The following is a 13,922-nucleotide window of genomic DNA, read 5'->3' on the forward strand; positions in this document are numbered from 1 at the left end:
GTACATTAAAGTGGTGGTAAAGGGAGAAAATCTTAACTCTATTGGGAATCTTCAGATTACATAAAATAATGGAAGAAGTAGTTTACTGTACTGCTAAAGTAAAATGCCTGTTAATTAATGTTTTCATGGTAAAGATGTAGAGGTAAAAGCAAAGTACTAAAACGTTAAGTTTATTTGATATGTTATACCTAGCATTAGAAGTGTTTAACGTACTTCATCCAAGTCTCCCTCCTAGCCCTTATTCCAAAACCTGTCCCACTCATATACTGGGGAGAACTGGAAAACCCACATGCCATCCTGCGAGGGCTAAACATTTTCCCACCAGGAAGGGAACAGCAAGTAAGGTAACTAGAATCCACTTCAGTTTATCACCTTCAAGATAGTCTGTGGGTAACCTTTTCTCACCCAGGACCTGTAAGACAGTTTCTGATGAACCCCTGCAAAATAAAGCCCATCAACTTTGGGAAGATGCAACCTTTATAGACACCTGGGGTTTTCTATTTTTGTGGAACTCTATATCCTCAAATTTCTAATTAATTTTATTTCTTCCAGAATCAGCATTTTGCTAACCATACAGGGTTTTCATCCAGCTTCATCCAGGTTTCCAGATTTGTCTTCTTCCAACCATGATAGAATAGCAGGAGGGTTTTACACATTGTCAGGTAGGAAGCTACAGAAGAATGACCATCATCCTTCAGCACTCCTTTAAGAATGAAGGTGTGAACTCTCAGGGGAAGTTGAGGTATGCCATATTAGGCAATAAAGAGTTGAATCATCAACCTAGCAGAAAAACAAAATAGCTGCTGGAAGGACCTTGAGAGAATCCTCATCCAGCAGGTTATGCACAGCAAGAAGGACTTTGGGGAGTACAATACTGGCTTCTGCTAGGTATTTCTGGGGAATTGGTTGATCAGATTCATCCATGGTATATTTTACCAGGATAACTAGAACAGTAAGAAGAAGGGCTTGGATTTTGGCTCCAGGCTGTGAAACTAGGTCTTTGCTGTAGTTGTTCTTCAAAGGCATAACTCTGTACCCTATCTTCAGGACTTTGGTTGGGGGGGTGGCCTGAGCCAGTAAGTTCTGGTCACTAAACATGTCTTCCTCATAGACTGTGAAGCACAGGAGGGCAACTCAGGGTTACTGATCTGGAAGTGAAAGATCTTGTCCAGTCACACAGCGTTCAGTCCATCTACTTTCTTTGGGTTTTGGAGGTTTTTTTATGTGTAGCTGGAGGCTGTCCAGGCTTTACATATGGATTGCTCTGAAGCAGAAGTGTAGGAACTTGCAGTATAAAGTATTCATTTTCTGTCTAGTTTAACATGGAGACTACACACTCCTCAGTTATAGCTTGATGGGAGAAATATTGGGAAGTCTCATTTCTAGATATCCTCCAACCTTACTAATAAGTCCGGAAGGCAGTCTTTCTCCAGATTGCCCAGTTCCAGCTTCATGTGTATTAATATCCAAAAGCAGCATCTCATTCAGCATGAACTGATGAAGTTTTTTTTTTTTAATTTTTTTATTTTTTATTGACTTTGTAATAATATTACATTAAAAATATATATGTGAGGTTGAATGGAACTGATGAAGTTTTGGTGAGAACTCTGTTGCCAATTCCAAACAAACAGCAAATGGCTGTTTAACATGGGCAAAGTCCTTGGCAGTGAAAACATTTTGCCATAAGAATGTAAACCAAAGCTCTTGTTAAATTGTCTTTAATTCCCAGGATGACACCACTGTAAACAGTGGGTGCTTCTCACTTATTGGACTCTGTTCAGAATTGGCACTCTGATGTCATGCGAGTGCCCACTGGGCAGGAAGAGCACCTAGTTCACCTGCATCTGCTTGTCTGGGGCCTGGAGGTGGAGGGCCATGAGCTGGCTGCCACAGATCCACATGGGCAAGGGATCATAACTGGAGGAGTCCAGCCACTGGCTCTTGGGGTTGATGTGGGAGAGCTACAGCTGGTTGTACTGGAGATTCTTCTTGCTCTTGGCCTTGCTCACATATTTCTCAGCCTTGGTTTCCAGGAGGGATAACATGTCCTGATGGTGGGCATGTTCTGTACTAGTCTTCTCTTAATTGAAGGGAACAAGCTGGTTAAATAGAAATCAATAGGTAAATCTGGAACCTTGCAGAAAAACTGGGAGTGTTGTGATTCTGGGTTCCATTTCTTGTATTTTCTGTGCTTTTGTATCTGATATCAAGTGACAAAACTTTTCCTTGTTCCAAGCAGTTTCTTTTTTTTTTAAGATTTATTTTATTTATTTCTCTCCCCTTCCCCCGCCCCACCCCACCCCACCCTAGTTGTCTGTTCTCTGTGTCTGTTTGCTGCATGTTCTATTTGTCCACTTTTGCTATTGTCAGCGGCATGGGAATCTATGTCTCTCTCTCTCTTTTCTAAAGATTTATTTATTTGTTTGTTTATTTATTTATCTCCTCTTCTCTCTCTCCCCCTCCCCGGCTTCAGTTGTCTGTTCTCTGTATCTATTTGCTGTGTGTTCTTTGTCCCACTTCTGTTGTCAGTGGCACAGGAATCTGTGTTTCTTTTTGTTGCGTCATCTTGTTGTGTCAGTTCTTTGTGTGTGTGCCGCCATTCTTGGGGAGGCTGCACTTTTTTTCACACTGGGTGGCTCTCCTTATCTCCTTACTGGGCGCACTCCTTGCGCATGGGGCTCCCCTACACGGAGGACACCCCTGCGTGGTATGGCACTCCTTGCGCGCATCAGCACTGTGTGTGGGCCAGCTCCACATGGAGGCCCGGGGTTTGAACTGTGGACCTCCCATGTGGTAGACAGACACCCTAACCACTGGACCAAGTCCGCTTCTCTCAAGCAGTTTCTTGGTGTTGGCCTGGGAGGTCTGTCCCATGTCCAGGCACATGGATTTCATTGCTTGGGGACTGGTTTGACTCAAAGTTGGATCAGTGACTGCAAGGTACCCTTCAGAACCTTTGGAAGAGGACTACAGCTGATTATCTTTGAGTGTCCTATAGCTTAGGTCACTGTGGTGACTGAGATATGTATCCATAGGAATATTTTCCACTGAAATATCAGTAAGAAGCAGAGACTTTTCTATGTTTTAGGCTGCAGCAACTTAGGGCTTTCTCTGACACTGAGTAAGACTGCTAGATGAGTCATGCTCTGGGTATTCCCCTATTAACCAAAGTTAACAATGTAAGCAAAATTCTGACTGTTCTTGAAACAATAGCAGGTGAAGGATGCCTATACTATTTTAAGAGGTGTCCAACCAATGAAAAGTTAGAGTTGAAAGTGAGTCCCAAAAATGATCCATTTGCTTGCAGTGCCATTCCAGAGGATACTGTATTACAGTAAATACTTCCTCAGGACTCTTGTCATTGAATGTCTGGAGACTGTCCAAAGTGTGCAAACTTTGGTCAAGAAGTGCAGTACCTGCTGAGTGCAAGCTGACCTCCTTGGGCTGCAGCATAGCCACAGCTGCCCAAGGGGTGTTTTGGTCAGGCTCGTGCGGTATCACTTTTTGCTCTCATGAGCTTTGCTCTGAGGGGCAGCCTCTTAAAGGTGCATCTTGAACTCATTATAGCACAGGGACACCTGCTGGTAGTGTGTGTTGAGGTCATAGAGGAAATTAAAGATGAGGTTGTTTGTTGGGAAGAACTTTGGGATCCCAACATCCTTCTGGGAGTGAATATAGCAGTGCTATATTTTCCTGTTCTTCCACAAAGAGAGAGTGTAGTCACTATAAAGGTCTCACTCTCACAAAAGAGGAAGAAGCTGTCCAGAGTGCCATTCTCAATGCATTACTTGATGAGCAAGCACTCGTCAATGTGCCACCCATCCCATCCTGCCCCGAGCTTGATGTGGAGCCACTTCTCATTGGATACAGCTCTGCGCTGTCACTGACCTCCTTGGGGTCCTTCTCATTCTCATTGCCCCGAGCACTGCTGGTCTCCTCAGATTAAGTAGATCATACTGCCAGACAGAACTAAGTAGTGGCAGTACCAATTGTCGTTCACTCTACTGGCTGTACATACTTAGACATGGATGGCTTAATCTTTGAAACAAGCATATGTTACTGGAAGAATTAAGCAGATAGAGAATGCCATTCTTTTTTATTTTATTTTAATTTTTTTTCAAATTCTACTCAATTTATTCATTTTTTAAAAAGATATTACATTAAAAAATATACATGAGGTCCCCATTCGCCCCCACCGCCCCCACCCCACCACTCCCCCCCCAACAACACTCTCCCCCATCATCATGTCACATCCATTGCGTCTGGTGAGTACATCTCCGGGCATCGCTGCACCCCATGTCCCGTGTTCCACACCATAGCCCACACTTTCCTACATTCCATTCAATGGGCCATGGGAGGACACACAACATCTGGCAATTGTCCCTGGGGCACCACTCAGGATAACTCCAAGTCCTGAGAATGCCTCCACATCTCTTCTCTTCCTCCACTTCCCCACAACCAGCAGCCACCATGGCCACTTTCTCCACATCAATGCCACACCTTCTCGATTACTAACCACAATAGTTCATGAATAGAATATCATTAAGTCCACTCTGATCCCCACTGTATTCCTCCCTCCTGTGGACCTTGGCCTGGCTGTGTCCATTGCACATCTATGTCAAGAGGGGGTTTAGATTCCACGTGGATATTGGATGCAATCCTCCTGCTTTCAGTTGTAGGCACTCTAGGCTCCATGGTGTGGTGGTTGACATTCTTCAACTCCATGTTAGCTTAGTGGGGTAAGTCCAATAAATCAGAGTGTAGGAGCTGTAGTCTGTTGAGGTCAGGGCCTGGCTATCATATTGTCAGTCCAGAGATTCAGATCCCCTAGATATATCTTAAGCCCCAGCACCAACTACAATTCCAGTAAAGTAGCATGAAAGTCTTGTGAAAAGAGATCCCATCTGAGTCCAGCTCCATCACGCAGAAACACCAGCTCCAAAGAAGGGCCAACTGACATGGCAGTGAACCCCATCTGCCATGACCATAGAACCTGTGGGTCTCTTTAGCCCTCAAAGCGATCAATACCTGGGCTTGTATCTACTTTATCTGTCTCTGAGACTCTGCTGAGGTGTGCATAAGGATAATCCTTCTGACAACCTCCAGACTCTTTTTTAGAGACTCATAGCCATATAAACTCATTTGTCCTTTCCATTTCCCCCTTAGTTTAGGTCAAACAGCATTTTTAACTCCTGTTATTATATGTAGACAGGGATATTCTGCTGGTCCACATTGAACCTTTAATTCAAGGTCATTTTCTAGTTGCATCATCAGCTAGTACTTGGTAGTGATCCCTCGGTGCCAGGGAGGCTCATCCCCGGGTGTCATGTCCCACGCTGGGGGGAAGGCATTGCATTTACATGCTGAGTTTGGAGAATGCCATTCTTGATGGAATTGCTGATGTTTTTCTCAGAGTACATCACTGAGCTGGAACCCTCCTAACAGTCATTAACTCAGTTAGCTTCTTGTGCTTGATGAGCATCTTCCTCTTGGGCTGGTTGGTGGAGGGGAGCCTATTGGTTGCTATGTACACAGGCTTGGGGAGAAGCGTGTCCCTGAGCACCTTCCTGAAGTGGTGGTCCATGTTCCTCTGCTGGACAAAGCTGCAGTGGTCCTTGATGGATAGGATAACTGGGTGCTCTGAGACCACAAAGACATGCTCCTTGATGGTGTGCAGGACTTCCAAGAACCTGATCTTGGTAAATGTGCGTCCACAGTAAATGACTAGCATCCTATGTGGGCCATCCCAGAGTCCAGCTCAGTGCAGCAGGGGCCCATACACAGGCAGCAAGCATAAGCTTCCAGCAGGGACTCACTGGAGAACTGGTCTCTGGTCAGCAGGGCTTCTGTGAATGTTTCCAGAGATGTCAAACCAGAGGTCTCTCTATCATGGAATCCAGGAGAGAGTGGCCTGTTCCTGTGACTGGATTAGAGGCAAATGACTGCAGCTGACTTTGCAAATGCCAAACAAAGTAAAATTTGGGTGGTGAGAACTCTATCATACAGTGCCATCCCATGTGGGTTGTTATTCTGGAGTGGAAGTTCAAGATGGGCATGTCTTGTCAATGATTTTTCACATCCTTCCAATGACCTTGCTTGAAACGAATTTTTAGGATCCGGGGCTGCATCAGTGTCTGCTATCACCTCAGCATTTATTGGTCGCAGGCCACCTGCTGCACTGGTTTTGATTAGGCTGTCTGGTACATCAAGTGGATCTGTGATCTGTCCAGGGCTCCCCCATATTTTTGTTTAGATAGATGGGTACCTCTGTTTCTCATTTATGGTCATATATTTCAGACAGATGCTTCAGCTCAGTACTAGATTTGCTGAATCCAGAAATACACTCTTCTAAGGATTCCAGGGCCCTGCTCCTGAAATTCTGAAGGCCCCCACCTATTCCTGGGAGGCCATCAAAGATTTCAAGTACATGTTCCAGAAAAAGTCCACTTGATGTTGGAGATCCCTGACCTCCTCCTTTCCAGACCTTTCTGTGAAGTGTGTGTGTGTGTTCCTCTTGTGCATCCTTGTCTTTCTTTAAGCACAGTTATGTGTTGCCTCTCTTGCTCCTGCCTATTCTTGCTGGAAGTAGCTTTTAGAGCCACTCTACACTCCACCTATTCTTCAAGTGACTGCCCTTAAATCTTAGCTTGTACTCCAACCTCCCTTGGGGAAACTAGATTAGGCTGCCAGACCCTTTGCTCAGCCCCTTGCTCCAACCATCCCTCCCTTTTAACTGTGCCACCATACAGCAGGAAGTAGTCAGACTCAAAAAGTGCACCCCATCTCCCTTAGGAGAAAAAGGGGGGAATGGAGGAGTGAACAGGTAACTGAGTCTGGGCCTCCTAGGCAGAGGGATCCTGAGCTAACCAATAAGATGAGAGATCCTGAATCAACCAATAGGTCAAGAGAGTTTTCAGCCAATAGAATCCATTGCTTTAATTAATAGTCAGTGAGTCAGCACCTCTCGTAGTCAGCCAATTAGCATCTCCCAGTTAAGATACCCTGTTTACATAATATGCTAATCTGGTTTTCAAACTCTAGCCAGTGCCCTTGCTCAGAACCAGTAATTGACCAATCAGAACATTGCAACCAGGACTCCACCCCCAGAGACGGTCACACAGCTAATCTATATCAAGAGCGGCTCCAAAGCTATGAGTGCACATTCTATTTTTGCCCCAGCCAGAGGAACGTCGAGCTGCAATGCCAAGTCAAACTGTAGATGCCAAGTGAGCTGCAAATGCCAAATCAAGCTATGAATGCCAAGTTGACATATGAATGCCAAGTTGAGCTATGAATGTCGACCTGAGCCGAACACCAAGCTGTGACACACAACACCAAGCTGAGAATGCTGAGCCAACTGTAACGGCAAACATCAAATGGCAAGTTGGGCTGCAACTCTGAGCTGTGAGCTTCCACTGGCACCTTGGCCAGGTTTGTGCCTTGGCCCAGGTTGAGCTGTAACATTGATGGCACTTCCACTGGTGCCTCAGCCAGGTTTGTGCCTTGGCTAGGCTTGTTCAGCAACACCAGGGGGCATTTCCATCACTGCCCTGACCAAATTTGAGCTCAATACTCAGCTGATTAAATAAAGTTTAATTGTACTGGAATCGTGTTTCTTCATTCTGAAGTCCATCCAAACCAGAGAATGGTTGGCAATAACAATTTCTGAGCAAAAAGATTCAATATTAATAGTGGTATTACTTTATAGCTTTGAAAACTTTTCTAAATTTCATTAAATTAAACTGGTCTTTCTCCCAATTAATATTATAGTAGCTAATAAAAATGCTAATATTTATTGGGAGCTCAATGTGTCCAGGTGCCATGCTAGGTGTTTTATATTCATGATCTCATTTAAGCCTTAGGAAACTTGCAAGGTGGATATTATTTTCATTATATAGATAAGGAAACTGTAGCTCAGTGAAGTAAATAATTCACTCGACCAAGTTAGTGTGTGGTTAAGTTGGGTTTCAAATTCAGTTCTAGCTCCAGTGCTTACCATCATAACCACTACTATTTATATTCTGTAATTACTCAAGAGATCAATTATAACAAATATTGTAGGGTGTAATAATAGGTTTATGTTAGCAACTAAGCTGAGTCTCTGGCTGAAGAGTCTTTCCAAACCCTAAATGCCTACCTCTAAACCCATGTGGCAATAACTTTCAGCTAGTCCTGCCTGGGAAGATGATTACAAAATGCTTGAAAGACAAAGAACATTTGTGTCCTAATTTCTAAAATAATCATCCTTGAGGCTACATCTACCGGGCCCAAAGAGAAGTTGTTACTCAATGTTTGGAACTATGGCCAAAGCAAAACTCTTAACAAGCTTTAACTTTCAGGAACAAAACTTTCAAAGTAAGCCCATCAGTCTTGCATTGGTGTTGAAATGCATGTTATTTTCATGTAACCACAAAAAAATGTGTGGTTATTACATAGATTAAAGAATCAATATGGAATATTGTGTCAAGAGAATTTGCAAGTGAGAAGCTCTATGTGTTGAGATGCTTATGTGAGGATAAATAATGTCAAGAGCAAGAATTTGGACTGCCACAGAAGGTTTAGGAAAGGTGATCATGAAGATGCATGATTTAGTCATCTAGTCATCCACAAGACTAATGAAATATTGAAAAAGTCAGAGATTTGCTTCATTAAAAGTCTCAATACCTTGCAATTATAAGAATGATAGTTTAAGAATTCAATTTGTATGAAGCATCTGATTGTTCTGAAAGAAACCCCAAGACGAGCAAAATTTCTGTAAAGATGTCAATACATTTTGAGGGATGAATGAAAACAGGAAACACTTGACATTTGTTTTGAACTTTCAAAGGAAGCTGGAAAAAACAAGGTGTTCTTGTGCAGAATAGTAACCAGGGTCGAAAATGGTTTTTCTAATATGACCAAGAAATAAAAGTGCTAAAATTATTAGAGGCAAGTTCAGCATTCAAGAGACCCAAAAGGATTTGAATCTCTGGACTGACAATATGATAGCCACGCCCTGAACCTCAACAGACTTCAACTCCTACACTCTGATTTATTGGACTTACCCCACTAAGCTAACATGGAGTTGAAGAATGTCAACCACCACACCATGGAGCCTAGAGTGCCTACAACTGAAAGCAGGAGGATTGCATCCAGTATCCATGTGGAATCTAAGCCCCCTCTTGACATAGATGTGCAATGGACACAACCAATCCAATGTCCACAGAGAAAATGTGGCATTGGTGTGGGAAAAGTGGCCATGGTGGCTGCTGGGTGCGGGGAATGGGAGGAAGAGATGAGATGTGGAGGCGTTTTCGGGACTTGGAGTTGTCCTGGGTGGTGCTTCATGGACAATTACGGGACATTGTAGATCCCCCCAGGGCCCACTGGATGGAACGTGGGAGAGTATGGGCTATGATGTGGACCACTGACCATGAGGTGCAGTGATGCCCAGAGATGTACTTACCAAATGCAATGGATGTGTCATGATGATGGGAGAGAGTGTTGCTGTGGGGGGAGTGGGGGGTGGGGGTGGTGGGGTTGAGTGGGACTTCATATTTTTTGAATGTAATATTTTTAAAAAATGAAAAAAAAAGAGACCCAAGAATGGGTGAAAAATCTAACTATGGATGAGAATAATGGAGTTGTGCTACTATGCTAGACATGATGATGCCAGCCAGCTAGGCTAATGGAATAGACATTCTGAAGTACTGAAGGGATAATGTGGTCAACTTCTTCACCACAAAGCAATTTTGCAATTTTAGTTGTGTTTGGGGCCACTCAACAATCCTTGTGGGCTCAGCTATGTCCAAGGCTCTTGGAAAAATACCAGTCTTAAGCAGGAGTAACATTAGAAATGTATGCTTATTCTGAATTTGTCATTCCATAACATTACTTGGTGACCTTGGAAGGGTCTTATTTTATTTCCTGTAACTAATTTCTAGAACTCCAATTTCTTATTTGGTTTCTCAACTGATACTCCAGTGCCCCTGAGACTAGGGTTCTGATTTTTCCCTTCAAATTCCTACTCTAACTCTATACCTCTGTCATGTAACTCCTCTGCCAATTTCTTGTCTTGACCTCCACTATTAACCCTACCAGATTTTCCTGACATTTTGGCCATCCACTTGAATTTGCTCCATAATACTTAGGTTTCTCTTAAATCTTATCTCAGCCCTGCTGGTCTGTCTGATCTTCAGATGTTGACCATTCTTGATTTGGTTGAAGGGCCTGGACAACATTTAATAGCTTGTATATTAAAAAATAATGGTTAAAGAATTCACCTCATTTGAATGATACCACTCAGCTTAATTTCCAATGTTATTTATTTGACCAAACTAAAAAACACTTTGCCATTTCTAGAAAGCAAATCCATCCTCAAAAGATGAATTTTAACCTCGGTTGAAGAGATCCAAAAGAATGTAGCTATGTTCCTATAGAAGATATTAAAATATAAGTTTCAGTGATTTTGTTTTTAGCATCAAATGAATAAATGCACAACTTTCCATGGGATTTTGTAAAGGGGATTTCTCCAATTTATATATCTAAATTCTGATGAGTTTGTCACCCAACCCATCCTATCTGTTTTGTATTACTATGAAACACATTTTTATATCAGTTTTGTTAAATCCCAATCTTGACCAGCTAGAAGAGTATTAAGAACAGACACCATGCCCCAATATTATGTTTGTCTTCATATTGATTAATGATTTTCTATACAGGTGAAGTTGAGGGTAGAAGGTGAATTTAAGGAGCCTGTAGAGCTTGGGAAGAGAAAACATGCAGAATGGGTTAAAGTTTTAGAGATTTTAGAGCCCCCTTCCAAGACACCTTGAATACAGTTTACATCTATTCTTGGTTTGTACTACAATTAACTTCTGAACCCCACATAGAATCCCAATTCTTTTTGCTGTCTCTTAGTAGTCACCACTTACTAAGACTTGGAGTCTTCTCTTTTTCTTCTCACTGGAGTTCTACTGGAAGGCCCACTGGTCTGGAACACAATTATAGCCTTTCAACTGAAAATCAGTAGTGCCACTGTTCTGAGAATCCTGTTGCCTTCCATATCTCCCAGACTGACACATTTACATTGAAAACTTAACATGGATGGGTCCTGATGTTGATACAGATACCATTGGCACCTTCCATCATATCAGGCCTGAAGCATTTTGCTTCTTCTTGCCCCAGACTTGTCTGTTCCAGGTTTCCTCTCCCTCTTCCTGAACAGCTGCTGAAGTAACAGTAAGCCATCTGGTCAAAACAGCAGGGTGAAGGTACAAATTGAAGCTGGAGCTCTTCTAATCTAGTGTGACAGTTTGTACTTATCAGGTTAATAGAGATAATTTCTCCTTGGCTTGTACAGAGACATTAAAATTTAATCTGATTTGCTATTAATTACTCTGTCCAGTCATTAACATAATGTTTCACTAAATAGACAAAATCTATCCACATTATAGAGGCAAGTGTTACCAATTAAAGAACAAAAATAGAAAAGTATTGCCTCTTGTGTTTAGCAGGGAAATTGTACTACTACTGTAAGCAGGACGTGCACTTTGACATGTTTTTCACCATGTTAATAGGCTGTTCTGAGTCATACTTTGCTCCATTTCCCTCAAGAAAATTTCTCACAATTGTGAGATGATTGAGAGGGGATATGGAGGAAGAGTTATTGTGGTTTGGGGAAAAAGTGAAACTAATTGACCCACAAGAAGAATAATTAACCACAACTTGAATGAGAGCAATATAATGATTTATCAAATAAATGAAATTATTATTATTATTTTCTTCCTGACGTAATTTAATCTGAAAAAATCTTGGAAGGACTACCTCAGTCAGGGCTTCCAGTACAATCATATAAAGTACCCAGAAAAACAATCCTACACCTTACAATCAAAAAATCCTTATGATCTGCAGCTTTTCCAGGCACTCTTATAGAGGATTCCCTTCACCTTTGATACTTTCACTTTTTTTGTTTTTTTTTTGTTTTTGTTTGTTTATTTGTCTTTGTTTTTTAATGTTACATTAAAAAAATGGGAGATCCTCATATACTCCCCATCCCCATCACCTCACTCTTCCCATATCAACAATCAGAGGACATTCATTGCATTTGGTGAATACATTTTGGAGCACTGCAGCACCACATTGATAATGGTTTACATTATAGTTTATATTTCCCCTCAGTCCACCCAGTGGGCCATGGCAGGACATACAATGTCCAGCATCTGTCCCTGCACTACCACCCAGGACAATTCCAAGTCCTAAAAATGCCCCCACATCATATCTCTTCTTCCCTCTCCCTACTCTCAGCAGCTACTGTGGCCACTTTCTCCACATCAATGCTACATTTTCTTCCAATTACTAATCACAATAGTTCATGAATAGAATATCAGTAAGTCCACTCTAATCCATACTGTATTTTTCCATCCTGTGGACCCTGGGATAGTTATGTCCACTTCATCTTTATATCAAGAGGGGGCTTAGATTCCACATTCATGATGCATGCAATTCTCCTGCTTTCAGTTGTAGGCACTCTTGGTTCCCTGGTGTGGTGGTTGACCTTCTTCACCTCCCTGTTAGCTGGCTGGGGTAAGTCCAATAAAACAGAGGGTAGGAGTTGCAAGTCTGTTGAAGCTCAGGGCCTGGCTATCACATGGACAGTACAGAGATTCAGGTCCCCTGAGTATACACTCAACCCAAGCACCAACCACAGATCTGGTAAAAGTAACAGGAGAGGCTTGTGAACAAAGATCACATCTGAGTTCAACTCCATCACACTCAGGAACACAAACTCCAAAGTAGGGCCAACTGACATGGCACTGAACTCCATCTGCCATGACCGTAGAACCTGTGGGTCTCTATAGCCCTCAGAAAAATCAATACCTGGGCTTGTATCTACTTTGGCTGTCTCTGGGACCCTGATGAGGTGTGCATAAGGGCAACCCCTCTGATGACCTCCCGACTCTTTTTTTGTAGACTCATAGTCATATAAACTCATTTGTCCTTTGCATTTCCCCCTTTTATTCAAGGTCAAAAAGCATTTTTAACACCTGATATTACATGTAGGCTGAGATACTCTGCTGGTCTGTGTTTACCGTTTTATTCAAGGTCTTTTTCTAGTTACATCATCAGCTGGTACTTGGTAGCAATCCCTCGATGACAGGGGGGCTCATCCCCAGGAGTCATGTCCCATGCTGGGGGGGAGGTAATGCATTTACATGCTGAGTTTGACTTAGAGAGTGGCCACATTTGAGCAGCATGCAGGCTCTCAGGAGGTAACTACTAGGCACCCTGCAACTCTATGCCTAGTTGAAATTTCAGGCACACAGGCTCATAAACATAGTCATCAGTATCAAGGGCCTATCTTTGGACCATCCTTCCTCACTGATCTTTGTCCTTGCAGGGGAACTGTTGCTGTTCCATTGGGGAATGTGACAGACATCCCCGGGATGGGAACTCAGCACTCCCTTGGTTGTCTAACTCTATCCACTATGAAAATACCCAAGGAATATCTGAACATATCTATATATCCTTTATGGATGCCCTGGAGATTCCCTTCCGCCTATGCATTCTCAATCAATGACGCCCCACACCAGTGCTCCTTCCCTGACAGAGCTGAATCCTTCTGTGGTCCAAAACTTCTTAAAAAATGAAGCCTAATATATTGTCAAGTTCAATTAGCCAGAAAATGAAATAGTGTTGATGGATTTAAAGATTAGAAATAGAATACATCATAATTTAGGAAAACTAAAATAAAGTAAAAAATAACTTGCGATATTAAAAAATGAAAAATATCATAAAACATTATTTTTGACGTTTTGCCTTTCATCAAAGTAATAGGTGTTTCCCTGCATGTGCAGTGGCAAGGCAATCTCTTCCTTTCCTTCTTCAGTGTCTACATCCTTTTTTTTTTCTAATTTTTAATTTTGTCTTCTAAAAAGTTTTAG

The 13,922-nt window shown here is 42.3% G+C and overlaps 1 pseudogene; it reads right to left on the bottom strand.

Moving 5' to 3' along the window:
- Window positions 1–1,961: 1,961 nt before the first annotated feature.
- On the bottom strand, window positions 1,962–10,093 carry LOC101442964 (1-phosphatidylinositol 4,5-bisphosphate phosphodiesterase gamma-1-like; annotated as a pseudogene).
- Window positions 10,094–13,922: the final 3,829 nt, after the last annotated feature.

Source organism: Dasypus novemcinctus, chromosome X, assembly GCF_030445035.2.
Source record: "Dasypus novemcinctus isolate mDasNov1 chromosome X, mDasNov1.1.hap2, whole genome shotgun sequence".
NCBI classification, from domain to species: domain Eukaryota; kingdom Metazoa; phylum Chordata; class Mammalia; order Cingulata; family Dasypodidae; genus Dasypus; species Dasypus novemcinctus.